The sequence below is a fragment of the Mirounga leonina genome, unplaced genomic scaffold (assembly GCF_011800145.1).
Source record: "Mirounga leonina isolate KUSES-001 unplaced genomic scaffold, KU_Mleo_1.0 Mir_170, whole genome shotgun sequence".
Classification (NCBI taxonomy): Eukaryota; Metazoa; Chordata; class Mammalia; order Carnivora; family Phocidae; genus Mirounga; species Mirounga leonina.
The window spans coordinates 45,047,859-45,073,973 of record NW_023270433.1 but is presented as its reverse complement, the minus strand read 5'-3'; the positions used below and the strand labels follow the sequence as shown (position 1 = coordinate 45,073,973).

Genomic DNA, 26,115 nt, shown 5'->3' with positions numbered 1-26,115 from the left:
GTGCAATATGACAAGACAGCTAACTTCTACTAAGCCACACATTAAAAGAGACGAAAGAATGTAAAACCATGCCACTCTTACCACTCTTTTTTTTAGAAAAATATACATATCCTTCATCTTTTAAAACATTTTTTTTTTTTAAGATTTATTTATTTGAGAGAGAGAGAGAAAGAGTGAGGGGGTGGAGGGAGAGAGAGAGAATCCCAAGCCAACTCCATGCTGAGCACAGAGCCTAATGCGGGGCTTGATCCCACAACACAGAGATCAGACCGGAGCTGAAACCAAAAGTCAGATGCCAAAAGTCAGATACTCAGAGTACACCACCCAGGAGTTCCTTTAAAAGGTTATTTTTGTTAATATGTTATAGGTTTATTATTTTTTGAACTAAAAGATGGTTTTAAACCTTCTCAGTTTCTAACAAATATTGACAGACATAACCTAAACAAACAAAAGGTCTTTTGAGTTCCAAATAATTTAGTCTATAAAGGAGTCCTAAGACAAGAAAGTTTGAGAAACACTGGTCTAACTCACTGCTAAATAAGCTTTCTTTTTTTAAAGGAATTTATAGTGAATTCCTTTAGCATGTATGGATGAACTTCAGAAAAGCTTCCTATTCCTCTTCCCACCTTCAAAGGGATGTTCCTCCGGCCCTGGGGCGACATAAACTACTTCTTATGCCCAGTACTTTTTTAAATCACATCAACTTCCTTTGACAGGGAATTTTTATAAACCCACAATACGGAAGCCATGAATATACCTTTATTTCCGGTTCTCAGGAAAGACTCTTTATAAAGCAACATAGATACTGTTAAGTGTTGCCTACTTAGGTTGGTTTAGAAAATGCTTGTGAATGTTAATGATGATCTCCTAAAAAAGAGTACCTAGGATGCTAAGAAGTGGTTTTTCATTTGGTCAATTCCATCACAAGGCAGAAAACCATGTTCTCTTTTCCTCCTGCTTCCATCCTGTCGGCCCCTGTCCTTTACCTTCAGCTTTCCTCACACCAAGCCAATCCTACAAAATTGTCCCCAGTTTGATTTCTCTCAAGGCTTCTCTCTACCACCCCCTTACTACGAAGGTTTCATAATGCCCTTCACCATACAGATGGAAACGTTTGGCCTGGGTTTCAAGACCCTCTAGAAAACCCAACCATCCTCCAACAGTCAAAAAACAATCTCCTCAGTATGCTAGGAGTACATCATGGGTAACCTCCTCTTTTCGTCCTAGAAAAAGTCTTCTTTCTCCCGTATAAAATCTCCCTTTAAGTGCCACTGACATTTACCTACTTCCCCAACTACCTTGGGCAGCAGCCCTCACCAAACCCACATTTCCATACCCAAGGCCTCAACATTTCCTGCCTGGGGGCTGTCAGCCAGACTTAAGCAACAGGAGGACAGCATTCCTATCATACTACTTCCGAACTCCCAGAGTCCTGGCACAACACAGGCACGGAACACTGCTCAAAAGTTTAGATGTAGATATTAAAAATTTATTAAAATGCTCTGAAAAATACAAGGGGGTTATCTTTTGAATTAGTAATTACGTGTCAATAATATTTTTACAAATTAAAAAATATATGGGGCGCCTGGGTGGCTCAGTTGGTTAAGCGACTGCCTTCGGCTCAGGTCATGATCCTGGAGTCCCAGGATGGAGTCCCGCATCGGGCTCCCTGCTCAGCAGAGAGCCTGCTTCTCCCTCTAACCCTCCTCCCTCTCATGCTCTCTCTCATTCTCTCTCTCGCAAATAAATAAAAAAATCTTAAAAAAAAAAAAAATTTAAAAAAAGACTTATAAAAAAAATATATGGGTGATGCAAAAAGATCATAATGGCTAAACCATATAAAATGAAAGAAGTCTTTAATTCTTGCAACCCATACCCCAGAGATTAACAGTTTCATTAGCAATTTGAACACTGTCAAAATGAAGACAAATGTATACCAGCACAGACAAGGAAAGCAGATACTCTAATACATAGAGATAGAGCATTCTTTGCACCTTGCTTTTTACACTTAAATATCAGCACACAGAGAATTCTTTCTTCATAGATGACTATTAACAGAAACCTGTTATTTAATTAACCAATTAATGGTTTTAATTTAACCAATTCCCTACTGATAAACATTCCAGGGTTGTGCGATTTCAAACAATGCTTGCAACAAATAACTTATACGAGAGAGCAAAAATATGAATTTAAAGATAGCAATTGCTGGTTCACAGTCTATTTGCATTTTTAATTATACTAATTGCTGCCAAAAAGCCCTCTAAAAACTTAATCAATTTGTAATCCCTCCAAGGCATCGCCTGCATTTTAAAAATGAAACCGAAATAAGGCAGCAATGTAGAAGAAAGGGGTTGGGAGAAGGAAAGAAAAGCCAAGAACCAGCCATGGGTCCAGAGCCTCCAACCACTGTCACTATTCATAAGACATTAAGCAACACATCTTTGGCATTAGCTCCGCTTGTATAAAATCAGGGTATCAGTCGCTACTGTGCGTAAGGGCCCCTCCAGCTCTAACATTCTCTGGCGTCCTTGAATTTGCTATACACAAGAAACATTAAATATGAAGACAAAATCCTTCTTCTCTGGTGCAGCCCAGAACTAAACAAACAAGTGCTGGGAAGTCAAACTGCCGCACTGGGAAAGTAAATGCTCTGATAAAACCCCTGCTAGGAATTTAAAAATGGAACTGAAATGGAGACTGGAGGAAATGGCTACCTGAGAGGAAAGATAACCATTTCAAAAACAACAAACAAAAAGAGGATTCTAATCATTTCAGGGTTTTCCTAGTTTAGGACAAGGTGTGTCTCAGTAGAAGAAATACAGCTAAATGGCTATCACAAGCAAGGACCAAAGCAACCTGATGGCTACTAATTAATAAAAAGTCACAAACATCCCTTTCAAGTTTACCATCTGAAAAAAATGGATGGTAACGGGAGACAGGATTTGCTAAGCTGAATAAAAGCCTTCATTAGCAAAAAGTGACAGGATCACAACCCTGCTGCTGCTAAGCTGCCAACACACTGGAGGCCTTCAATGAAGGGCTGCCCATTTAACATATTGTAGCTTTAAAATGAGTTGCTTTAAAACAGAACAGTACAAGCTGCTGTACCCTGGACCGTGTGTGCATGTGTGCAGGGCCAGGGTAAACCACAGGAATATCCAGTGCAATAACCCTTCTTAAGGTTAGCCTTCCACAATGAAAGCATCCACCTTACACTCAACTTCTCCGTCTGCTTCCAGAAAGACTCGGTGTTGAGCAGATAGCAGCCATTCTTCCTGAGAGCCAGAGGAGGTTTCACACTGCTATTAAATGATGGGCCCAGCGGTCATCCCTAGAGCCTGCCTCCTTGATCCTGGCAAACACACCCTCTCGGTCCAGTCCTGAAGCAGTGCTAGCTTTTTTTTTTTTTTTTTAAGATTTTATTTATTTATTTGACAGAGACAGTGAGAGAGGGAACACAAGCAGGGGGAGTGGGAGAGGGAGAAGCAGGCTCCCCGCCGAACAGGGAGCCCGATGTGGGACTCGATCCCAGGACCCCGGGATCATGACCTGAGCCGAAGGCAGACGCTCAGCGACTGAGCCACCCAGGCGCCCCAGTGCTAGCTTTTTAATATAGCATGCTTTGAAGCCATATAAAACAGGTCATAAATACATGTAGAAGGCACAGTCTCAGCCTAGCCAGCGTGGTTAAAGAAGCATCACACTAGACCTTTTCCTGTGTGGTCCAAGTAAACTGTTAAAGTCACCGGCTCAGAGACTGAAAATAGATACAGTGAAATCTTAATCATGGGGATGAAGAGGAACAGAGCTGTTAATACCAAAATCATCTTAAAATATTAAATTATCTATTATCTAGCACTTAATTACTATTGTATAGTAATAAATAATATTCACGTAAAAACATCAAAACGCTCAGTTTAAACATTAAAAATTTTTATTAACTCCAGTTGGTAAAGTATGTAGGTTATAGATGGCACCTTCACAGTAGTCAGGGTACCAAGCAGAATATACCATTAAAACACACACGCACACAAAATCTTGTATACAGTGTTTACCTTCAACATGTGTAATTCTATCATTTTAATCTTGATATTAATAGAATAGGACCTACTACAGCCAAGGAATACAGTTATAAGACAGGATCACTGACATCAAGGAGCTGCCAGTGTAGTTGAAAACAACATTTAAGAAGTGTCTCGGGCGCCTGGGTGGCTCAGTTGGTTAAGCGACTGCCTTCGGCTCAGGTCATGATCCTGGAGTCCCTGGATCGAGTCCCGCATCAGGCTCCCTGCTCGGCGGGGAGCCTGCTTCTCCCTCTGACCCTCCCCCCTCTCATGTGCTCTGTCTCTCTCATTCTCTCTGTCTCAAATAAATAAATAAAATCTTTAAAAAAAAAAAAAAAAAAAAGTGTCTCAAAAGTACAAACTCTTTTTGTGTGTGTGTAAACTAATTTAAGGAGCCATAATTTAAGAACAGACCAGACACCCAAGGCAGTTAGGGGAGTTGTCACCCCAACCACCCCTCCTCCCCTTAACTCTCAACCCTGCTGTCCGAGTAATACCACAAGTAGCATTAGAATTCTCCTCTCCTGAACTAAAACTGTTCTACTTCTCTCCAAGTTCCCTCCATCAAGGATGGAGGCTATTGTGCCTATTTTCAATGGCTTCATTCTGCACCTCAGGAAAAAGAGACTAAAATCTAAAAGCTTTGATAAAATAAGATTCAATAGGAAAAAAATGCTATAGGAGCCAAATTACACAATTCTAGAAGATACCAACTACCAGGGATTTAAAGTTCTGATTGCCTTCCAATCATGTAATATTAAAAACAAGGGGAAACAGTTGTTTTAGCCATCAGAGTCCACCTTTCTGAGGAACTAAGGAGTTATAAATATATATTTTATAAGGGTAATAAGCTAATAAGATACTATTTTAAAATACCATGTCATAAATCACTGTACTGCTCTGTTCTGATCTGTGTGTGGATGAGAAACTGAGCCACCTGGAGAATTTACTTCCTCTTCATTTTCTCTTTTTTCCTTGTCCTTTTTTGAATGCTTAGGGCAATCTCCCAGACTCTACCAATCTCTTACATAGAGAGCCCTTTAAGATTTAGGGACTGCCCAAAAGCCCTCAAGGTCATTTCCAAAAAAGTGTTTTTCAATAAATTTCTTTGGAGAAACACTGAAGACAACTGCCTAAGCCTCTGCCATCCCAACAAATGTTTTAAAGACAACTCCAAATTATTATGGCATTTGTTTTTAGTTTAAATATAAATGAATACAGGGAGGAACACACTTTTGTGAAGAAAGGGGGGTGGGGGGAGTTCAAGATCTGGCAGAGAAGGAGTCTATAAAGTTTATTCATAAACTAACCAAACAAATCAATGACAAGCTACAATTTTGAGTTAGTACAGTACATTAAGGCAAGCAAAAAGCTTAACAGACATTCCTCTTTAGTTTTTACCACCTCAATGAATATACTGGGAAAACACTACCAAAAAAATACTGATAAATTATACTTCCAAAATCAGAGAGCATTTTTTTCAAAGCCATGAGTGAAGAAAATAAAGGATACAGACAACGCAGATCTCACTGCTGGAACTGGCATTCATGATATAGTTTTTAGTGTGAAAGCTGCCTAATTATTATTGTCCTAAAGAGAACATTAAAATGTGTTTCTCAGCTGTTAAAAAAAAAAAAAAAAGAAAGAAATTGCCAGATCTATAGTGGAATACAAGCGAGGCAGAAGGGCCCAGATCCGGGATCCAAAGTTGACCATGAATTGATCAGGAAAAAGAGGATTCAACTTTAAAACCCTTTTCTAATATACTAATGTCTATAAAATTAATGTCTATAAAATTAAATGTCTATACTAATATCCTATACTAGTGTCTATAAAATTAAAAACTAAAAAGCCTACCTTTGTGAGAGTAACGCAAGGAGATGGTAGACAGGAGGAAAGATAAAATGACATATGAACTTCCCTGACTACTCCACACTAAAGGAGCCCCAGAGACTTTTCCTTCATAGAACAAATCACAATTACAAACAGTAATTTCTAGAACTTTAACATGTGTCCCCTTGAATAAACGCTAAGTTTCATGTCAACAAGGACTACATCATGTTTACCACTATATCTCACTATGTAAGAGTGTGTGATGAGCAGTATAAATACAAACACTAAAATGAATTTTTGTAGAGAAACCAATAAATGTTCACATACAGAGGCTAGAAAAATAATTGTTTTTAAACTACTGCAGGGCAGAAAAGGTTGATCAACATTCAAAAAAGTGAATGGGTGAGCAATCAAAAACAGCAAAATACCATTAAGACCAGGAGGCTAGGCAAAATACAATTATAAAAATGTAAATCCTATGAAAGTATAGGTCTAGAGAAAAGTTTTAAAGAAGCCACTAATAAAAACTAGATTTTGCAAAAATATAGTGAACATTTTCAAATATTCATGAGCTATTTAAAAAACCATCACCAAATTTACTTCATTTTATTAGACAGTAACACAGGAAGTAATTATGGAGAATGGAAAAGAGAAAGAAAGGATAATGAAAAATTCCTATGGAGAAATCTCCACAAAAGTCCTTAGGGAAACTGAAATAAAATAAAACAAGACTTGACAACAAGTCCCTGGATCTCTGTAGGTTTCTGAATTTCTTAGAGAACTGGGGAACTACAGAAATATTTTACTCAAAATCTTTGATAGTCTAGGCCAAGAGAAAAAAAAAAAAATAAATAACCCACAGAAATTAAAGAGAAGTGGTACATATTCATCAAAGTCATGGTTTAAGACTGTAGTGTCCTATAAGTTAAAATGATGTAAAAAGCTATTCAGCTTTGAATTCTCAAGACTTATCTTAATTCGTTTCATATTGTGATGCCCTAAATCTTGGCTCAACAGTAAGAAGCACCCTTGGCAGGACTGCACTTTCTACTCTTTGCTGTGTCTATTGCCTATTAAGCCAATTTTACACCAGAGACAGCTGCTTGTAATGTAGAGACAATTTGATTATTTTATTGTTTTAGGCTTACACCAGCTTCACAGGGCACAAATACTTATAATCTACAAGGACTAAAATACGCACAGGGACAAGAAACCAAAGAACATGTTAACGCACAGCTACTTCAGCTTCTCAATTCTAAGACATCATAGAAAGATGCACCACTAACTTCACAGCTTTGAGAGAAATAAAACCCACTACGTTAAGCAGATATTTGACACTCAAAAACAGTGTAAAAAAACTTTACATCTAAGATTTGAAGAAATATGGCATTTGTTAAAGCGATAGTTTTTACTAATATTTTCTTGTAATAATTAAAACTTTAGGGGTGTCTGGGTGGCTCGGATGGTTAAGCGTCTGCCTTCAGCTCAGGGCATGATCTCAGGGTCCTGGGATAAAGCCCCATATTAGGCTCCTGGTTCAGTGAGGAGTTTGTTTCTCCCTCTCCCTCTGCCTCTCTCCCCTGCTCATATTCCCTCTCTCTCTCTCTCTCTCTCTCTCTCTGTCACATGAATAAAAAAAAAAAATTTTTTTTAAAAAAACTTTAATAAGATCACCTGTCATTTGAGGCTTAGCCAGAGATTCAAATAAGATTTTCTCAATTGACAGTAAGTTTCACGTACTGTATTATCTCACTTTTATTGTAAATTATCTTCTCTATTCCAAACTTTGAATTCAAGTGAATTAAACAAATGTTTGCTAATTTTCTACTACAAACAAGTAGCACACATGATGCAAGAAATAAAGTAAAAATAAAATAAAATAATCCCTTTTCCAGGGAAGACCAAAAGGATTATCTTGAACCTATATTCTTCCCCATCCTCCCTCCAACCAATTTTTCTGACAGTTAAGTTGGAGAAACAAGGTGAATCAAGAACAATCTTTACTGGGTGGATATTTTCTTGATTCAAGTTTGGACATTAAACATCCTATTGAACACCTGACCTGCAACTATTTTTCTCAGAACAAAAATAGTGATGTTTCTAAAAGCCACCAGACTTGGAAAGTATTAGTTTCAGAAACTTAACAAGTTTAAGGAACAGTCCTTACAGATTCTCTACTACAATGAGCCGGGGTTATATGAATGTCACTTTCACTGGGAATAAAACATACAGTATTTCAATCTTTTTTCTTGATTTTAGCAGCATCCAAAAATAAGTTGGAGACAGTGTCTTCATTCCCTTGCTTATAGAAAATAACCAATCCATACCTCATATGCTTCTAAAAAGTAATCCTTCAAGTCAAGACTGCCAGCTGGCATCAGGAAGACACCAGCCTGTGATGGAATCCTTCCAAAAGTCACCTAGCCACAGACCTAAAATAATGCAAGGTCAGAAACCTGGCTCTGGGGAAACAAGGGTGGGCATTTTGCTGGGAGTGCTACAGGGACCAGAGTGAAGCTGTTAAAACAAAAAGAGGTAACAGCTCCACTACTAAGGAACCAAACACAATAAAGCCTGGAGATGAGATACAGTCACTGAGCTGCCTCTTGGATCGGACTCCCTGGCCGCAGCCATCTTAAGCTACAACCAGCAGAACTCTGAAAGGTAGAGAAAACATTTTGGAGTTTATGGAAAAGGTACCAAACTAAGAGTCACAGACCTAGGTTCTACTCTCCCCCCCCCTCCCCCGGTAGGTTGAGTCCTTAGGCAAACCACCTAACTTCTGAGCCTCATTTTCTTCATCTATAAACTGAATATCCCCAGGGAGCTATGGTAAGGTTCTGGAAGAACAGACAGGTTGGGCACCATCACTGTTACTAGAGGAAATGCTCTCATCTCCTGGTTCCATCATTTTGGATGGTGCACCACATTCAATTACTGTTTTTCTGTCCTAATAGGTCTGTCAGCAACTAAAAGCAGGCAGCTCCTTGCTGCCCCCTCCCAATACACTGCCAAATTGACTGTCTAATACAAGGCTGCTTACTCTAATTGCATTCTTAAGAAGCAATAATTTAGAAGTTACTTTAGAAGTTGTACAAAAGCGGGTGGGGATGCCTGGGTGGCCCAGTGAGTTAAGTGTCCCATTCTTGATCTCAGCTCAGGTCTTGATCTCGGTGTCAGAGTTCAAGCCCCATAGTGGGCTCCATACTGGGCTTGGAGCCTACTTAAAAAAAAAAAAAAGAAGAAGAAGAAGAAGTTGTTGTACAAAAGGGGGAAAACATCTTGCCATTTTTCTGGAGATCACAAACTATGTTGTTCACCCTCAAATCAAACTTTGCCCCCTACTGTCCACAAAATAATACCCATAAGTTAGCCAAACTCTATTTTTTTTAAAGTCCAAGAAGGAAGAATACGTATTATACCCAAACAGCTAGTTCCAACTGAGGGACTGAACCTCTCCAGAAAACCAAGGAGATGAAGCACCATGTAAAAGGCTGTTTGGTCACCTTTCAGAAAAAAAAAAGTAACATAAATGCCACTAATGCAGAAAAGCAACAGAGACCTGGGAATACCAAGAACTGGCAAGAGAAAGCTACAATCAGTAGTCCTGAGAACCCATGATCCCAGCAGATATGGTCTTAGGCATGAGGAAGACTCAAGAAAAAGGCGCAGATCAGTGTGGTTAAAAGCATTTCAGGGGCACCTGGGTGGCTCAGTCGTTAAGCGCCTGCCTTCGGCTCAGGACATGATCCCAGAGTCCTGGGATAGAGTCCCACATCGTGCTCCCTGCTCTGCAGGAAGCCTGCTTCTCCCTCTCCCACTTCCCCTGCTTGTGTTCCTGCTCTCGCTGTCTCTCTCTGTCAAATAAATAAAAAATAAAAGCATTTCAGCTTCTGACCTATTACTTGCTTTCCACTACTGGAACTATACTAAGAGGAAAGAGCCAAAGAAACATCTTAACCTTATGAATTTTTCCTAGGTGTTTTAAAAAAAAAAAAAAAACGGTTTTTTTTTGATGTTGGCACATGATGCTGTGGAGAGAAGACTATGGGGGGACAAGTTTGGGGCTTCATGTAGCGACCCCCACACACACACACACGTGCCTGGGATTGTTCTTCTGGGACAATAGCAGAATTAAGATAGTCACAGCAGCATCTCTGTCCAGCCACAACTTAAAACTTGGCAGGTTCTGCAGTGCATAAATATTCTTCACCAGTGACTGGGCTCCTGGCAAGCCAGGAAATACTCATACCACAAAAGAGAATCAAAAGAAACAAAAATGACATGGGAGGAAGTGGGGAGAAGAGGGAGATCCAAAACTAAGTAAATAAATATACACACAAAACAGACCAAGAAAAGCTACACATTTCCTGTCCCCAAAGCAATATGCAGCAACCTGGCCATATCCCAAATGCCCACACTACAGAGATCTGTCCCTTTTCTCAATCTCTCAAACACTATTAAACTGCTGAGGGGGGATCTTTTAAATTATCATTTTCTATCATTTTCTGCCTCAACTCCTTAAGCAGACAGACCAAATATGAGAACAAGGATGCTTTATAAACCTTCTCTAAAGCCCTCTCAGTATCTAGCACTTAGTAATAACATGTGACAAAATAATAAATACTATACAACTTCCTGGCTTCTGAACACAGTCCCAACACACAAAACTTGAAAACTTTGTAAAATCCTTTAACTAAAAAAAACTTTAGATGAATTTGGATAAAATCTAGATGCCAAGTCAACCACAGCCCACCTATATCAAAGCCTTTCTTACCGAAGAGGAGTAAGCTCCATCGCAATGATTTTCAACCTTTAGGGAGATAAAACACACTTTTTCCCCCCCAATTCTTAATTCCTCACCCAAACCATCAACCAAGACACCCTAAGAGCCCCTCAACCAGATGATCCAGGGCACATTAAAATAAGCAACATATTCATCTAAAAGGAATCATGTAATCAAGGAAGAGAACTGGTAATCTTGGTACCAAGATTTCTCTTTAAGTGCTTCTCAAAGATAAGTTCAGAGGGGCGCTTGGGTGGCTCAGTCGGTTAAGCGTCTGCCTTTGGCTCAGGTCATGATCCCAGGGTCCCAGGATTGAACACCCTCCCACCGCCACATTGTGCTCCCTGCTCAGCGGGGAGTCTGCTTCTCCCTCTCCCGCACACTCTCTCTCCCTCCCTCAAATAAATAAATAAAATCTTTAAAAAAAAAAAAAGACATTTAAAAACAGAAGTTCAGAATACACCTATAATTTTTTCAAAACGATATACACAGTTATTTCAAAATTAGGTTTTTAAAATAAGCATATACTTTTACTCACATCTCAAGTATAGGAAAAAAATAGTGGCTGGGCTGGAGACTGCACCAATTTTTAAAACTGCCAGCATTACACTCCTATTATTCAGAAGGGTTTTGCTAAGAGGTTCAATATAGGGACATATTCTAATTCCTCTTTATGACTGGCCTACCTCAAGTGGCTGCCAGGAAAGCAGGGCTTTATAGGCATTGTTCTTTCCTCACATGCCACATCAGTGCTAGGTTGATCAAACAGATCTTTGTATCTGTTTGCCAGGCTGAACAAAAAGTTAACTAGAAATTTAAGTGCATCAAGTCACCAAAAGGAAGGCTCTACACTGACATCTTCTACCTACTTATCATTCATCTGCATTCATCTCACTAGACATTAACACACGCTAAAGCTGCTCTCTGCTATTCAAGTTGTGCTATTATGCTCAGGAGTGGATTAATAATATCCACCTTCCTCATTGTTAAAAAAAAAAAAAAAAATTACAGCATTGGTCCAAACATGATACGTGGAGCCTCTTTCTACTTCTGCCGGTGCATCAGCTTGCTGTACTGCACACATGGGAGAAAGCTTTGCTGAAGCTGTCCTGCTGTTTCTAGAGAAGGGCAGAAAAGGCTGAAGGCTGAAAAAAATAACAGGGGAAAGAGGAGAGACAAACACACATAAACCTCACACCTGGTAACCTCTCATATCAGCTTTTTCCAGCAATCTGAAGGGAGAATGTCTTTTCTAAGCTGACACCATCAGCAATGCAGTTAGCAGGTGGGCCACAGGCCTCTTTTAAACAGCTCAAAACATCCTATTAGTTTTCACAGTACCAAGGCAACTTCTGCTGACCCCGAAGCATGTGAATGAATACAAGCAGGTGACCAGCAGGAAGAAATTCCCACTCCCAGTAGGGGCAGGTCTAAAATCCCAGGAAGAGAGGGAAAAGGTAAGATAAACTGCTAGAAGTACATCTTGTAAAGGAAGGATAAAGTCTCTTTAGACCAGAGATTAAAGGAGACTTCTCTAAATGAGGTAAAGGAGACCACAGAAATCTAAAATTATATGGAGTGATCTAACATAATTCAAATATTTACAAACACAATCATAAAAGAATAGGAAATCTTAAGCCCTCCTGCCTTTGTCTTTATATTTGAGTAAACTTTTTAATTCCCATAGCCTTAGGAACCGTCACAACGTCTTAACTCAAATACCCAACAAAGGTCCGGCAGTAATTTATTCAGAAGTGAAACAAATCGCGCTCCATATGAAGGATGCAGTTGACAAATATGGGCCCCGTGTTGCTCCACCCTTCCAACTTTTCAAGAGCCATGAAATATGGTTCTAGATCTTTATATGATATTTCCCAGCACCTAAATCAACACTTCACTACTTTTTTTTTTAAGATTTTATTTATTTATTTGACAGAGAGAGAATGAGAGAACACATGAGAGGGGGGAGGGTCAGAGGGAGAAGCAGACTCCCCGCCAAGCAGGGAGCCCGATGCGGGACTCGATCCAGGGACTCCAGGATCATGACCTGAGCCGAAGGCAGTCGCTTAACCAACTGAGCCACCCAGGCGACCCAACACTTCACTACTTTTTTAAAAAAATATGTTTTAGGCCAGTGGCAGCTGGTGGCTCAGTCGGTTGGGTGTCTGCCTCTTGCTTTCTGCTGGGGTCATGATCTCAGGGTTGTGGGACTGGGCCCATGTCAGGCTCTATGCTCAGCACAGAGTCAGCTGGAGATTCTCTCCATTTGCCCCCCCCCCCACTCTCTCTCAAATAAATTCTTTAAAAAAAAAAAAAAAATGGTTCAGGCCAAATGAAACAACTACAGACCATATGCAACCTCTGGCCATCATTTGGGACCAATGGCAGAGACTATTTGTCCATGGATACCCATTTCTCCTTTTTGTCCTCTAATAGCAGCATGAGAAGATATTCTTCAGTGAGTAAAATGTAACAAAATGCTTAAGAGCCAATGAAAAGGTGCAAGCCAAATGAAAAAATGAAGGGATAAATGCCTAGGCTGCACCTGACCCAGAACTGCCAGGCTAGAGGTAGAACTACTGCAGGGCTCAGAAGCATATACAGCTGACTAAAGGACAGAGGGCTAGCACAGAGGTGTCGAAGAGAAAAGATGAAGGCTGTGGGTAGATCAAGTTCCTTGCAGAGACAATGGTGGGGAATGATGAAAGTCAAAAGCACTGATGACCTAGTATTTGGGAAAGGTCCATGAGTCATCCACAGCCATAGGCCACAAAGGGCCCCAGGGGTTTAAACAAAATAAGCCAGCAACCAGTAAGTAGCACCTCAGGGAAAGAAAGCGGTGTTCAGTAAACTCCTACGGAAACAGACCTTACCCGGGGATGGGTTATAAAAACTTGCTCACTCTATAATAAACTTTGTATACGTAAAACAGCTTAGCTAGCTCTGCAATAATGGTGGGCCATCCTCCTATCACCAGAGGTGCCTCCAGTAGGGAAGCAACATCCGTGAGATTTTTAAAAACGGACTTCCAAAAGTAGCTCAGAGTGAACTCAAGACCAAGTATAGTCAGTTCCAGGAATATTTTCCTAACCTTACCCAATTCACTGAATTTCTTTTAAAATAGACGGTGATTTATTTGCTTTGAGAAATACCTCGTGTACTTCTGATACACACGTAACATCCAAAGAATAAAAAAGTGTTAAACACCCTTTAAATATTGAACAAGTGAAAAATTTCCAATAACTTACTTGACAGGGCATCCATCAATGACTTTTCACTTAGGGTGGTGAGAGGGTATTGAAACAAGCAGGAAAAAAAAATGTATTTCTATATAAACTCCATCTTGTGATGTAGAGGAATAGATTCTTGATAAGAAATTAAACAAAATTCAAATCAGGAAAATACGGACTGATTATTTTAATTTAAATGCTTAAATTTAAAAATCTGATTTCTCATTGAAAAAAAGATGGAATATTTAAATTAAGACATTTATATTCCTGGAATGTTAGCTGGCTAAAGTCTCATAATTTCACATGTAATTTTTTAACATTATTTATATTTTCCAGAAAAAAATGCATTTTAAACTTCCCTTCCAAATCCCATCATCATAGATATATTTATACCTATTTCCATACTGAAATGTTCAAAGGCACAATTCTCTCAAAACCTCCCTGCAGTTTGGGAATTTTCGCTTTCTCCATGGCAGAAATATGCATATGATGGTACGTTATAAAGAATCACTAAAAATTATGGTTCATAATAACGGAATGAAGGCCAAATATATAAAACTAATCAATGGGAACCACCGATTACCACTCTTCCAATTCAGTACACATTATCAATCCACTGCCAAAAAAATCTCATACTTCAGTATGCTCATCGTCTCCTCGTCCTTGAGATATGGAGGGTAAGGTTTTATACTCAAAAAGTTAAGAAACCAAGGACAGGGGTGCCTGGGTGGCTCAGTCGTTAAGCGTCTGCCTTCAGCTCAGGTCACGGTCCCAGGATCCTGGGATCGAGCCCCACATCGGGCTCCCTGCTTGGCGGGAAGCCTGCTTCTCCCTCCCCCACTGCCTCTGCTGTGTTCCCTCTCGCTGTGTCTCTCCCTGTCAAATAAATAAAATCTTAAAAAAAAAAAAAAGAAAAGAAAAGAAACCAAGGACATAAGTAATTGAGTCAAAGACCAGACAATGGAAACTTCAGGCTTCCAGCCTATAGCATATTCCACCTGGCTCTGCTAAATTAAGAATTTCAACTAAAGTGACAAAACTTACCGAAGCAAGACAACTCAGTAGCTAAACTGGCAGCACTGTGCTCACCACAAGACCTTACATGTGTAATATTTGTTTACAAAATCAGAATGGATTTTAAAACAAACTATGAGACAAGGAAGCTTAGAGTCTGCCTTTGATGAAAAGCCCACATTGCTAAGGCTACAGCAGACAAGAACTGATCTGAATGACTTCCCCCTGCCCTCACCAGTATAGAGGACAACTCCAATACTCGAAGTCCTATTTCCCAAACAGAACCTTATTTTAACCCTCTTGAAACCTGAGGGCTAGATGGTAAAAAAAACTATGGAAATTTCGGTGTACGTACATTTCTCTAGGGAGAGAGGGCCCACAGCTTTCTTCAGATGCTCAAAGAGACTCAGAACTTGATATTAACAAGAATATTCAATTTTACAGGAATTCCATAACAAAGATACAGGAAAGCTGAGAATCCCTATTCTCACAAAGAAATAAAACTAGTCAAGAAAATGTCTAATAAAGCTTGAAGTGAGTTCGACCACTGCTAACTAAAAGCAAAATAAAATAAAAACCCATACTGAAATGTTAACCTGCTTGATATTTATGAAAATACAGATTTTTGTGATATTCTATTAATGCAACCTTTAAAGTTGCTGAAATCATCTCCGGTAATGAAGAGCCTACAACAAAAATTCTGTAGGAAAAGAAAAGTTAGTCATGTAGAATATACGTTTCTTTTTTATGAGACTGACTCCTTTAAATCAAAGAAAAGGTGTTATGAATCTATCACTATTAGATAGACAAGGTAAAAAATATACAGATACTCAAATCAGGAGTTCAAAACTCATCTGATCTAAAGCAAAACCCTCAACATGTTAAAACAAAACAAAAACTATCATTTTACTCTGTCTCACAATAAATAAGCCTATTGAGAAAAACTGTCAAATTTTTTTTTTCCCAAATAAATGATCTCTGAAAGTAGGAAAGGGGGTCTTGCCTGTCAAACCTTATTTGCCATACATTTTCAGTCAAACCGACGTAGTGGAAATCAGATATGGAAATAACGCACAAGTTCTATAAAAGTCCAAGTTCAAAAAAAGAAAAAAAGTTACTTGCAATTAATAATGCAACCTCCAAATTGGTTCAGTCTTAATCTCCTGCCACCTATTCCTATGACCTTGGTTATTTTACCTATCTCACTCCTTCCCGAAGTACCCATCCTTCTCTGTATGAAGATTTATTACAAGGAAAACCCGTATGTCATCACTCAAAACTACTCAGCAACACTCAAAGGGGAAATATACAGTTAAGAGTATCAATGAAATTGATGCATTCAAAACCTAACCTATAACTGTGAGAAAATAATACCTTTACCAGAAATAGATATTTTAATGTAGCCCAATCTCTGGACAGGTAGCACTGGTATTAAAGGGGAAGATGTCTATAGGAATGCACCTTCTACAGTGTTACAGAAGAGTCACCTTTCGTTTTTGTCTTATACAAAATAGAAGGCTGGAGATATAGAAAGTCATAGTCTCTTAAAAAATATTCTCCTGGGATCTTACTAAAATTAAAATTATGATAGGCATCATGCATGCCGAAAGCCAAATCTGTTTATTTCTTGTTAGTGAAAAGTTTCCTACATATTCCATAAAACTGCCATAGGATTTTACTATACTAATTCCTATTTTTAGTTCAGATTCCAAAAGTTACCAATGCTATTTAAACCATAATAAAATGTGTATGTATCTTTTAATTACACAAAAGCCTTAAAGTATTGCCTTTCAAGCTTAAGCACCTTCTGTTTCTGCTTAGCAGATTTATATTACTTAAAGAAGAAAAATCAACTAAGATCGCAAACCAATTAGTATCTAAAAATCAAACAGAACTTAAATATTCTTACCAAATTAGAAACATATAAAACAATGAGTTTGGCATTAAAGTACACAACACGTGCGTTCGGTGAGTAACCAGAACCAGTGAAGACTTCCACATCTGCAAAATGAAACTGGCCAAAGCAAGTGAACATTCTGTGTGGCTAATGTTCTCTATAGAGTTAATTCAAGAGTTGGGTGTGGCATCACCAGTGCATAAGGCCTTCAAACAGTTCTACAATATACAGCCGTACTGGCAGTTAAAAATATTAACAAACGATTAAGACTCTAACCAGGATAAATTACATAATCTGTGGATCCCGGTGCAAAATGAAAGCAGAGGGTCTCCTTGTTCAAAAATTTAAGAATTTCAAGGGGGGAGCGGTTAAGACTGCATAGGTTATATGCCCATAAAGCAGTTCTGCTTCCAACCAAGTATTCATGCTTAAAAACAAAACCGAACTTTAAATGTGGTAGCTTACTGTGATTATTGGCCTTCCAGCTGAATATCCAAAGAATAAGAAAGAGCTGCAGTAGACAGCTATGGGCTGGTTTTCCACAGGGTGGCATACCACCCAGGCCCCATACCACCTCATCTACACAGCCCTCCCAACGCCATCAAAAAAATAACAACAACCTGACCAGGCTAAGTACCATGGGTCTCTAGTCTCCCTTATTTCCAAACATTATTGGTGACAAAGGTGATTAAAAGAATGTGTTATGGTAGCTTTAGTAAGACTTCAAATGAGAGCAAAAGAACTGACCCAACCATGCAGACCAATCTATCAAAAAGGTTAACAGTAAAGACAGTCTTAAGATGCTATTTTGGAATATCCAGTCCTTTGGGGGAAAAAAAAAAACATGAAGAGTAATGTGCTACTGTGGTGTTCTTGCGCCATGCTACTGTCTGAAAAGTATCCCAGGTTTAAAAACATTTCCCCCCATCAAAGAAAGGTTGATCCCAGTTTAGAAGTTGGGGTATTCTGGGTGGCTTTGTTGTGTCCTTAAAGAAAACTTGGGACTTGCTTCTAGAATAAAAGGGGGAGGGGGGGGAGGATGGAAAGCAGTATTTTTAAAAATTATAATGTCAACCAGAAAAGCATAGAAGGCTAGAATGGCTGGAAGTGGTAACAAGGATTCAGCCAGGAATATCTGTCTGTATACAAAGATCCAAAAGGGTGGATTAAGAAGTGGGGTAGTAGAAACGTCACTTAGAGCATTGTTGTTCCATATCTCACCAGGAGATAGGTCATAACTAAAAGTGCAAAACCCAGGCAGAGAAGGACCTTGCTTCTCCGGTGAAGACGCATTAACCAGAACCAACCAACCCCCAAAAAAACAAAAACCAAAAAAGGAACTCTTAACAACTCACGCGTTCTTAGCCTAGAAAATAAGGTTCAGTAGTAAATTACAGGCCTGGCCTACACTTACCAGTTTGGGGTTACCTGTGCTATTCCAGGCGCATACCCTAAAACTAAAATTCTCTTCACCCATAGGAACAGTGTGTATAGCTTAAAAGAGCTGACCTGATTCCTAAGAGCAAATGCTATACAGTGAAGGAAACACCTAAAGACAGAGAAAATGGGGGGCCTTAAATGCCTCACGCTGTCTTTGAAGGGTAAATAAAAAACCTAATTCCCGGAAAGGTGGCAGCACCAAGTTACCCAAATAGGCAGTAAGGGGCCAGTTTGATCACACAAACACAAAAACATTCTCTCGGGGAGGGGGGGGGGGGAGCAGAAGAATCACATCAAATTGGATATAATGTTTCTTCATAATTTAATTTTTTCCTACCCCACCCCAGCCATTACTTTCCAGACACAAGTTTTCTTCTTGCCCCTTCTTTCCCTTTCCTCCCCCATTTCCAAAGGAACTTTCTCTAAGTATGCACACACCCCACCTGAGCAATATTAAATCAACATTCCTACAAACCTCTCATAAAGAATAACCCAAAAACAAATGCAGTGATGTTCCAGTCCATCCAGCCAAGCAGTCACCATTTCTAGACCCAAAGATCTAGATGAGAAAGTAGATCCAGGAAAGGTTTTCTACCCGCTCACCAAAATGGAGACTCCAGGTCAGCTTCCAAAGAGCGAGCGAGCTCAGCACAAATGAAAAATTCAAAGGACTCTGGGGAAACCGTTTTTGAGAAGATTCTCTTCAAGGGCAACTAACCAGTAATTCAAACTGATTTTTTAAGGAGATGGAAAAATTACACCCCAACTGGTATTCGAGTGGTTTTAAATGGACGTACTTGTCCTAAGTTTGGGGCTGAGGTACGTTTTAATGAAGACAGAATTATTATGGGTGGATCCACAAAAAAATTAAGTTTCAAAAAACTCTGTCCTTGACGGGGGTATATTCATGTAGCATTGCTAAGCACCATTCTTTGGGGAGGGAATGAAAGAGAAGAGATACCCGGGAACAAGTCCTCCCTTCTCACATTCTCAGAAAATGTAAAGACAGGAGATGAAATCTTTATCATAAAGATGATCTTTTTAAATACACACTATTTTAAATGACCATCTGGACAGCTACAACTCCTTGCTCATAGCTCCCATCTAGAGACAAGGTTTTGCACCCTGGCCCTCCAGGGTAACAAGTAGGCTTTTAAGGCAACGCTGTGGAAAGACTGCCTGCTGGTCGTTGTCAAGACCACTGGAGGAGCACCTGCTGGTGAACCGATGTTGGTCCCCGCGAGACCCCCAATCGCACCAGTGCACGCACACTCGCCCGTGCACGGGGGCCGCAACTGGCCGGCCCTCCCGGCCGAGCTGGAAGCGCAGCTGCCGCAACCTACCGGCGCAAGCCAAAGCCCCGAGTCCGCCTCGCCCGGCGGCCCGGCCCGCCCGGCGATTCCCGCCCAGCGCACTGCTCGCTGCTCGCGCGCAAACCCAGGATGCCACCGCGAGCTGCGACCTCGCGCGGCTGCGCCCGGCCTCACCTAATTCCGCGCAAGAGAGCGAGCGGCCCCGGGGATCCTCTTTGCTCTGCCCTGGCCGCTCCCAGTCCCATGCCACCTCCGCACGCTGCGTGGCCGCTCCAAGTCTCCAGACGCCCCAGGAGCTTCAAGGACCACGCGCGAGGAGGCGCCTTACCAAGTGGGCACGCCACCCGACACCATCCGACTGGAGAAGCCAGTGCACCCAGCCTCCCACAGGCGGGGTTGCCAGTCCGCCACAAGAATCCTGCCCTTTTTCTAGAAAAACCCCCTCCCCCCACTTTCCCTCCAAAGCACTCACCTGCGTCTCGGCGCAGTTCTCGCGCTTCACGCGGCCGCACCCGGGCACGTCCAGGCCTGAGCACGCTGCCCGGCGCGACTGGCCCCGCTCGGCTCCCGCCGCCCGCAACCAGCTTGTGCCCACAGGAGGGGCGGTGCCACCTCCCGAGGCGCCCAATTCCCTCTACTCCCGCCGCAAGGGGCCGAGCTCTAGGAACTTCGCGTGCACAACCTCCGCCACCCCCACCGGCGTTCCCGCCCGAGGCCGGACTAGGGCTCCCACCGAGCGGAGGCCGGACTCCGCTCGGCGCCGCGGCGCCGCGCACAACCCTCACCTCGGCGTCCAAAACAGACCCGAGGCCAGGCGCCGCGTGCCCGCCCTCCCCACCCCCACTCCCACACCCCCCGCACTTGCCTGCTACGACTCGGAGCTGCAGCTACTACGGCTCGCGCCGCCAGCCGTCAGCACGGCCGCGGAGGAGTCGCTCCGGGCGGGCTCCGCGTAGAGGCGGCGGCGGCGGCGGCGTCCCCAGTCCTGCCGGAGGCGGGAAGGCGGACTGGAACCCGGCGAAACGCCCGCCTTACCCGCGTCGCGCCGGCGACCGGCCTCCTCACCCGGCCGGCAGCTGCCTCAGTGACGCCCAGGCGCCGCGGTCCCGCCGTTTGTAGCGGGGCGAGGAGGAGGGGCTTGCTTGGAAGAGCGCCAGGAGGCGGGGCCGGCGGCGAGTTAGCGGCGCCGCGACTGCTGCCGCCGGCGCGTGCCCTGCCCGGCCGCCCGCGGGCCGGTGCCTGCGAGAGGACGTCTGGCTGCGGCCGCTCGGCTTGGTCCCTCCCGTCTTCCGATTCCGAGCAAGCTCTGGGACCAGGATCCCCTGGCAGTGCGGAGAGCGTCGCGCGCCCAGAGGCGGTAAATTCCAGGTGCAAGTTTGCAAAGCCCGAGGTTCCGGGCGCTAACGGGGAGCCAGAGCGACTCGCGCGGGGGTTACTTTGATGTTTATGTGTATCAAATATATACACATACGTACATACATATATATTGCAAGCAGTTAAAAGGCTCTTTTCCCCCCTACTTCACAGCCGAAGGGTCCTGTCCCTTGGCGGAAAACTAAAGGCTTAGCCCTGGCTGCCCCTCTCTGCCTCTCTCGATGGAATCTGACGTTCAAATAAGCCCGAGTACCTGTGCGGGGTGCTATACTCTGCTTCAAACGCAAAGTAGGAAATCCTGCACTCGACTACACAAGAGCCTGCCGCTCGCCGCATCCCTCCAACGCCCCCCACGTTAGCCCCGAAATGGCCAACTCTTCACCGAGGGGGGCGTCACATCGCTGCTTAGCCTTGGGCCGCCCCCACGCCCAGCTCAATCGCCTTTCCCCAGAAAAACCTGTGCCTGTCCTCAGACTCAGCCCCGCGACTGGGAGTCAAAATCGACCCCGAGCCACGCGGTGGGAGCACGTTTTTACACCTGCTCAGCCGCTTAATTACGAGAGCACCTGTCGTGTTGTTGTGGTTGTTTTCATTGCAAAGGCTTCTGTTTTAACCCTTCCCCCTTAAAAACGGCACTTAAAATATCACCTGTCATACCTACCTGAAATCGCAGGAGGTAAGAGAAAGGAACTGAGCAGTGGGCGACTGAGTCGCCGCAAAAACGTGACCGAGGTTACAGCTTCAAGGGCATGATGCGGGTTTGATGCAGCAAGGTCCGCTAAGGGCGCCCAGCGCTCCCCGCCCCCACGCGACGGGCGGGGCGGGGTTAGGGTGGGGAGAGAATGGAGGAAGGACTCCTTTAACCCAGGGCGGGGGTGGAGGAGGCAAAATTGCCCTCTTGGGCGAAGTCAAATCAGGCGTCGTAAAGTAAGCGGTTTAACCATAATCGAAATGGAGACAATCCGCCCCTCAATTTGGGGGACCCAGACCGGGGACACCAGAAATAGCTAATTGATTCTATATCAGCATTTCTGTTGTCACCCCAAATCCGATTAGCAATTAAATGACCTTAATTGACTTTGTACGGGGTTACTGGGAAAACTGCTCAAAGCGCCTGTGCCTCTCTGAACTCCCTCTAAACAGTTAATTATAATATTCCCATCCCAGGCAGGCGGGATTGCTAAAAATGCCTGTTTCCAAACGTTAGGCAAAAATGGGCCTACCACATTTGCCAATCCAAGCCTAAAACTCCTAGAATGCCCTACGCCCTACTTCCTGAAGCTGACTTCTTCAAGTTACGGGAGACCTCTCTACAGAGTTCCCCAAGTCTTCCAATCCACTTCGACCTGCAAACGTTGTAGTTTTTCTTGGAGAACTCCATAACAGGTTAAAATGGGGTGCCTAAGCACTTGGTTAAAAGAGGGAAGAAGAACCCAGGAGTGATTGGTGTAAGACAGACAGACTCAGGGAATGATAATAACTGAGAGATAGTTACTTTTTTAAATCCTCCAAAAAGCGACTTTTAAACAGTCAACATTTTCTGGGTTTGCAGACTTATTTGTTCAGATTCTGACCAACCTTTCAGATGTCCCATTTAAGAAGCCATTTTACGAAGGAAGTCTTACAGGCCCAAACAGCTTTTCTACTCTACCACCCCTAAAACATGCACTTTTTTCTTGACCTTTAGGAACTTGTTTCCAATTAGGAAAATAATTTATTCGGTTACTATTGTCTGCTCTGCCCCCCCCCCCACTTTAAGCTTGCATTTTATAGGTTGCAGTGTAGGCGTAAGAAATAAACCATCTCCATCTCCCTCCTATTCCCAACATCCAGAGGATGGGTATTTATATATATACATATACATATATACATGTATATGTATATATATAAATAGAGATGTGGGGAAGGGCTAAAGGTTTAAAATCTTAACCAATAAACACTCTTAACCAACAGGAGTGTTTATGAGTGGGGGCGGGGAAAGAACCCATGCATTTCGGGGAGAAAGTAAGAGACATTCATCCCGTCCCAAGAGTGTTAAAAGTAAATACTAAATGGTTGACTATTCCTCTCACTCTGGCCACAATAAAGCCAGATCTGCAGCTGGCAATTACAAGAGAAAATACCCAGTCTCGACATCAGTTTCGCTAACCCGTACTTGAAAATGGCAAACGGGGAACGTATCCAACCTCCAATTTGCCACAGTTGTATAGCTCTCATATTAATTCTTTAGAGACGTGAAATAGGTGGGTACGTAGCAACGTGCTGGGCATAAATTAAGCAACAATGGCCACGCGAGGTCCTATTCGCCGCGGAGCTCCCGTGCAGGGCACTGCCACCTTGCTATCCCCAGACCCCACCGCCCCGGAGATGGCAGAGTCGAGTCTGGAGGCTGGTCGCAAGTTGGCTTTTAGACCCGGGAGGGTGGGTGGGGTGGAGAGCAGGGTGAAATTAACAACCCCCGGCCGGTTTTGTACCTTTTCCCCATTCTCTCCGTGTCAAGCACCACACCGGCGCTCTCACCACACTCACCCACACCCCCTCGTGCCAATAATTTAAACTTCTCTTAGGCAAAGGCAGCATCTCGTTCACCGCCACCACCACCCTCTTGGTCCTCCCCGCCCAGCGAACATCCTCCCCCCTTTCCCACATCTACCCTGATTTCTCTTTTTCCGCAGCAGAAAGCCAGCTGGTTTCTCCCAAACCCTGAGAAATCACAAAAGTTAAAATGAAGCATGTGTCTGCCCAGCGTCTCACCCCCAACCATCTTTCTCCCGGCGTCAGTTTAACAATAGCTATTCGGGGGGGGGGCGGTAAGAAAAGGGGTGAGGGCAACGTAGCGGAGTTGGCTCCTTGGGGTGGCTGTGAATCCTCACGGCTGCGAAGGGGTTCCCCCTCGCCCCGAAGGCGAAGTCAGCCGCGTAGGACCAAGGACAGGGCTTGCAATCCACTTCCCAGCGCCCAGCACAGCAAGGCTCCCAGGCAGCCGCCACTCCACAGACACAGCTCCAAGGATCTTATTTACGCTTTTCTGAACAAAGGGAATCTCATATCCGGTACAGGCTTAAGAATTCGGCCCTAAATTGGCTACTTTCTTTTAAAAAAGAATCACGGTAATTGGCGCCCATGAATTAGAGGCCGCACACCTAGCAATGATGAGTTTTGACAGCTTCTCCCACCCTAGCCCCAGCCCAGCCCTAGCCCTCAGGCGGCATGTACTTTTTCAGTCAACTACAACTAGCAGCCTGGTGCAGCATCTAAATTCCATCTGGCAATCCCATCTCCGCAGCACATGTTATCTGGTTAATGCAATTAAGTGTGGGGTTTTCGCTGGTCTAATCTCCAAGTCCAGGCTTCTGATTCTCCTCAATGGTATTAAAGCCTCTCCAATCCTTTGGTTACTGTGCGAAAGTAGAGGCATGCATCCCCCAAAACCCAAGTTATCCCTCTCTTCCCACGAAATGAACTTCCAACCTCAATCCCGTAGCTCACTCAACACCTAGACTCCCATTGTACCCCTGCTATACTCTGGCCACATTTACCACTTAAGTTTTTGCCATTGACATTTGCGAAAATTCAGTACGACAAGCATGCGTCCACTGTCTTTTAGTCTAGCTCTCTAGAATTAAAAAGCAGAGCAGTAGCTTTGAAATGAGACAAACATGTGCAATTAACTTCATATTCTGTATTCCGCTCACTTACAGGTTTTCTGGGTTTGCCAGCGCATCGCTGCAACTAATGATTAAAGAAACCAAACCGAAACTTACCTTTCTCCCTTAAGGTTTTTGTGTATGTGTGTTTTTAAAGTAACGGTGCAGTTCTCCCAATAAGGATGAGCAAGAAGCTGCTGGATAGTTCTCTTAAGACAACACGAAACCTAAACTGTGCTCGGCTTAAAAGAAGCAAATAAAAAGAAATGTTTCGACCCCAAAGTCCAACGCTAAAAGAAATGGCGAAAAAAAAAAATATGAAAGGGGAGGGGGAACTTAAAAAAGAGAGTTTAAAAAGACGGAGAGACAACCCTCCTATTGCCGTTCAACTAAACAAAAAGGGGCAAGAAAAACAAACGAAGGAACAAAGAAAAGAGACGAAAGAACGTTTTTTCAAAAAGACGATGTCTTTCTCCTTGTTGCTTTTTAGTAGGTCGCTACAGGAGTAAGCTGCTGCATCTCTAACTGAGAACAGAAATAAGGGGGGGAGGACGTCTTAGAAGGGAGGTGGACTGGACCACAGATTGATAGCACCGTATCACCAACCCCTTCTCTGCCTCCGCACTGCCGTGTGTGCAGCTGCTCTGCCAGGCTCCTATCCCGGGCAGCACGCGCGGAAGTATACGCCGAGTGGCGCCACAACGTAACATGCTCATCTCCCCAGGACCCGGATTGGTCTAGATGCTTCCATTGAGGCCGCCCGGGCGAGCACGCTTGATACGATTGGCTAGAAGCTTGTGTCACTCTCAAGAGCTCAATGGAGTCCCGTTTCAAGGTAAGTTGTGCGGGGAGGTACACACTTAACACAGGCGGCGAAGGGAAATGCAAGAAGCAAAAAGAGATGGAAAGAGCAACGTGGGAGGGTTGGAACTGTAGTATCAGAGTTTGCGATATGGCATGATCTTCCTTCCTTTTAAATCTTTCTGCTTCCGAAAGATTCATTTTCCTTGCCATCACTGCCGCATCTAAGGCACGTTTCTTTATAACATTAAACTCTGTCCGGTATGTATGAGTCATTGAGAGCTCCCTCTCTTTGATCTGAGTGAAAGGGATGAATGTACATCCATTACTTGCCCGCATGCCTTTTTCGGTTTGTGTTCCAGTATTCTGTATTAGATATTAAGCAATTTTATGTCTTTCTCTATTTTAATATATGCATATTGCAGCTCTCTTGTTTATTTTTTAAAGCATCCTTTTAGGATAAGAATGAATTCAGACATGCTTTCAAATAAAGCTGCACGGTTTGAATTAGCTTTCATTTCATATTAGAGAAGTGTAGGATAAACATCCTGTCAGGAAAAGAGGTACTGCACAGAGCTAAGGTCCTTCACTTTGAGGTATATGGTGACTCAAAAAGAGCATCTGTATATAAAATTAGAACAAGCCACTCTGTATTTGCTGGCGGTACAGTTCTTGGACCACACATGTATTGCTGACAGTAAAGATTAGTCGAACCT

The 26,115-nt window shown here is 42.9% G+C and overlaps 1 protein-coding gene across 1 annotated transcript in view; it reads right to left on the bottom strand.

Annotated features, from left to right (window-relative positions):
- Positions 1–25,275, bottom strand: part of ELAVL2 (ELAV like RNA binding protein 2) — a 138,749-nt gene extending 113,474 nt beyond the window's left edge. The window contains exon 1 of the mRNA XM_035016542.1: positions 24,716–25,275. The gene's annotated coding sequence lies outside the window, so the exon portion shown is untranslated. The remainder of the gene's footprint in view (positions 1–24,715) is intronic.
- Positions 25,276–26,115: the final 840 nt, after the last annotated feature.